The sequence below is a fragment of the Zingiber officinale genome, chromosome 2A (genome assembly GCF_018446385.1).
Source record: "Zingiber officinale cultivar Zhangliang chromosome 2A, Zo_v1.1, whole genome shotgun sequence".
Classification (NCBI taxonomy): domain Eukaryota; kingdom Viridiplantae; phylum Streptophyta; class Magnoliopsida; order Zingiberales; family Zingiberaceae; genus Zingiber; species Zingiber officinale.
In genome coordinates this window covers 114,535,184-114,539,558 of record NC_055988.1, presented here as the reverse complement: position 1 = coordinate 114,539,558, position 4,375 = coordinate 114,535,184, and positions in this window count along the sequence as shown.

The window sequence follows — 4,375 nt, the reverse complement described above, 5'->3', positions numbered from 1 at the left end:
GGTTATCTTTGGCTTACCTAGACTTTACACCTAAAGAGCTCACTCCTCTAGAATTTCACACTAGATTAAAGTTCACTCCTTTAGAACTTCATGTTGGTGCAAGTAACACCAGATAATTGAACCTAAATTTGATGATGATAAAGAGTTTAAAGTTAACCTTTGAGAACTAGCGTGGTGTTGAATGTGTGTCACTTACTAGAGAAAGCCCTAGTGGGTCAAGATGACCAAAAATTAGGCACAAGAAAATCTTTGTAGATAAAGTGGATCAGACATTAAGCAAAGGAGGACTAGATGGATTGATGAACCAAACATATGGCAGGACAGACTTGGTGGGTTAGCAAGATCGGACATCAAGTGAAAGGAAGTCCTGGTGGGTTAGAAGATTAGACACTAAGCAAACAAAATTCAAACAGACATTTAGCTAGGTAAGCAAGGTAAGTTTAGGAGAGGTCCTTCTTAACAAAAGGTTGTGAGGAGCATCTTTGACTTCAGACGAGAGTAATTTTATAGCTAGCTGTTGATTTGACCAAGAAATTAATCTGTGTTTCAAAGTTGAGATCAGATCATTTTTACTATCAATTTATAACATGCATTTTATATATTATTATTTATATTGTGCTAACTTTGTTTTGTAGAAAATATACTTCAATCGATAAAAAAAAAAGGTGGATCAATCGATTAGATGGTTTGGGTGATCGGACACAAATTATCGATTGATTGGATAGTTAAGTTGGCAGACTGAACTGATACAAATGACTAATAAGTATTGACTTAGCATATGACATTACATGGGTAAGCTCTAAGAATTTAACATGGCAATGGATAAGCACTGTGATGTTAATGTGGTGGTTGACGTGGCAAGGGATAAGCCTCAAGTAGATGATGTGACAAAAGATAAGACTTGAGGTGCTGACATGGCAAGCATCAGGCGACCGGAAGTCAATTGGGTGGTTGAACAAATCAAGTTAGCAGATGAACCTAGATGGGAAGCTGGAGTGGACAATGTTCGATCGACTGGAATAGTGCATGATCGACTAATAAACTAATCTAATAAGTTTATCGAGCAGGATAAACTATGGATCGATTGAGCGTATGAGTTGGTTCGGCCGGTCGAAAAGATCTACAATAGCAACTCAAAGTACAGGCTCAAAATATCAATGCTAGTTCTTGAAAAACCTAAGTCGCATGTATTCTAAGAACCGTAAAAGAATTCGTATATAAGAAATATAAGAGCATATAAGCATGGATCGTCGTTTTCATCGAAAACATGATATAAAAAAATAAATACATAAACATAATGACAAAGAACCTAATTGAAGAGTCATGTCTTTATCATTTAACGTCGTCTAGAAGATCCCGAGAAAGAAGAAGCGGAAGCAAATAGGAAGGATCTTCTAAGGGGCTTAGCGGATGATGGCGCTGAAAGGTTTCTTGTCAATGGGGAATAAAAAACTAGGCCAAGATGATACCTTAAGCCTTGGGGGCCTCCCCTTATATAGGCAACCAATCTGTTATCATCTCATAGGTGATAATAGATTGGACTAAAGGGTTCTACACATTTAACCCACATCTAATAACCTGAAACCCACTAAACATAAGTTAGATCACTTTAAAAAATTTGGATAGTATTCACATGTGCAACTTAATTACAGATAAACCAACCTAATAGGGATAATTATATCCAACAATTGATATCCTTAGTGATCTGTCAATGCCACCAATGATTTACAATATTGTGACGAAGTTCCATAGCCAAATCCTATGATTAGATGTTTCATAGCATGCTACCAACTCTGCCTCCATAATAGAAGTGACTACTAGCATCTGCTTGACACTCTTCTAAAATATAGCCCCGTAAATATTATGATCGTTTATGCATGTTTTAACGCACATTCACTTGCTTTATACGTATATATTCTTTGCATGATCGCCTTTTTTATCATGTACTCATCATATATACTCTTTTGTTTGAATATCTGCTCTTTGTTTGATTTTGTGTTGACAGGGATAACTTTCGGAGCAAAAATAACGATTGTCGATGCACCAGAACGAGCCAGAGAACACGGTCGTGTAACCTCGCACGACCGTGTGGCCAAACAGAAGAGGAGTAGTGCCCGATCGTGCAACTCTTGCACGACCGTGCGGCCAACCAAAGGCAGATCAAAGCATGGCCATGCAAACCTGCACGGCCATGCCCCTCACGACAGAAGCCAAGAAAGGAACGACCGTGTAACCCTGCACGGTCGTGTCCCAGGTCGTGCCAATTGGCACAACCGCGTAGTGCGACCAGAGACAAGAAAGGGCACAGTCATGCCATATTGGCACGACCGTGCTGCCGCAGTCGTGCCCTAGCCTATAAAAGGGTTTTAACCCTTCTCCTCAAGGGGGGAGAGCGGAGAAGCGAGCCGTCAGCAGGAGAATCACCTTGGTGTCGTTCCACGCCGTCCAGGACCTCTGTCCAGCGATCCCTCATCACCACATCAACTCCAGAAGCAAAGGATTGAATCCGAAGATCACTTGTTGTCGTTGGATAAGCATCTTTTCTCTTCCTCTCTTCGTGTTTGAGAATTTGTATGCTTAATTACATTATGTCTTCGAGTTTTTCTCCGACGTCTATGGAGTAGAGTCCTTGTTCTAGGATTAGGGAGTAGTTGTGGATTAGTTTTGATGTAAGACTCATATTTATGTCTCTATTCATTGGATGATTTCGCTTGCTTTGTTTCAACTATTATGCATGCTTGTTGCGTATTACTTGATTGTGTAGGAATTGCTAACCTCGTAGAGAAAGTATCCTATATCGTACACCCGAGGGGCCCTAGTGACAGGGATAACCTATTCACGGATATCTAGAGTACTTCCTTGAAAGGAGAGGCAACTTCTCTACAAGGAAGTGAGAGACCAAACTAAGCTTCTTATTTCTACCCTTAATGATGCCAATTAGAGTTACGTTCTTGTGATCTACCGAGGCACCCTAGTGACAGGGTTAACCGTAATGGGATTTCATGGGGATCTTCTCTATTTGGTATTTAGGGATAGTTGCTTTAGCTTCCGGTGAATGCATGTTGATGGACAATGAGTAAAGGATAGAATGTGATACATCAATACCACCACAATGAAATCGAACTCCTAGAACTCTTCATAAACCAAGTCAATTACTTCTTCTTTGCTAGTTCTCGTTTCCGCTTCTCAATCTCTTTTCTTTAGATAACTTACAACCATCGGTAGTTTAGCTAATCCTAAGTGAGCTATCGCTAGTGCTTATAACCAATCCTCATGGGATTGATAATTTTTATTACTAACGACGAATCTGTGCACTTGCGGAATCGTAACAAATTTTTGGCGCCGTTGCCGGGGACTACGTCTATAACATTAGCGAAAATCATATTAGATTAGACTAAACTTTGTTTTTGTTTCTTTCCTTTTTTTTTAAATATTCTGCATTTTAGATAAATAATTTTATTTTTGCTTTTCTTTATTTTCTGTAATTTTATTAAAACGCCTAAAAAATATATATTATTATTTCATCTCACTTCTTTACTATACTCCATATCTTGTTTTTGCATGCAAAAAGTTAATCTTTTAGGACAACTTCTACCGTTCGATCCAGAGATTAATAGGACTTTCCTGAGAAGAAGGAACCTACAAAAAGCATTTCAAGCCACACAAGAATCTTCAGAAATGGTTGATAAACTGTTGAAGGACTACGCAATACCTTATGCACGAGGGGTTCAGTCTAGCATCACTGACCGCCAATCGAAGCCAACAATTTTGAAATCAAGCCTGCAGTAATTCATATGGTTCAGCAGAATCAATTTGGAGGAGGACCGCACGACAATAGAAACCATCACTTAGAGCTTTTCTACGAGATTTGCGGTACTATAAAAGTGAACGAGGTCCCTCCAGAATCAGTAAGGCTGCTTCTTTTTAGATTTTCCCTGAAAGACAGAGCCAAGCAGTGGCTGAATTCTCTTCCAGCAAACAGCATAACATCTTGGGAGCAGTGTGAGCAGAAATTTCTGGACAAGTTATACCTGCCAAGCAAAACTGCCCACATGAGGAATTTAATCGCAAGCTTCAAACAGATAGAGTCAGAATCATTATTTGAACCTTGGGACAGATTCAAAAGTATGCTAAGATAGTGTCTCCATCATGACCTTGAGAAATGGTTGGTTCCACACACATTCTACAATAGAATCAATTATCACACGAAGATATCCCTCGATTCTGCAGCAGGAGGAGCACTAATGAACAAGAGTCTTGATAAAGCTGAAGAGATCATAGAGAATGTGACACAGAACCACCATCGGTGGGCAACTGAAAGATCTGGTAGTTCTTTCTTAGGGAATCCAATAAAGGCGTTAGGAAAATTCGACGT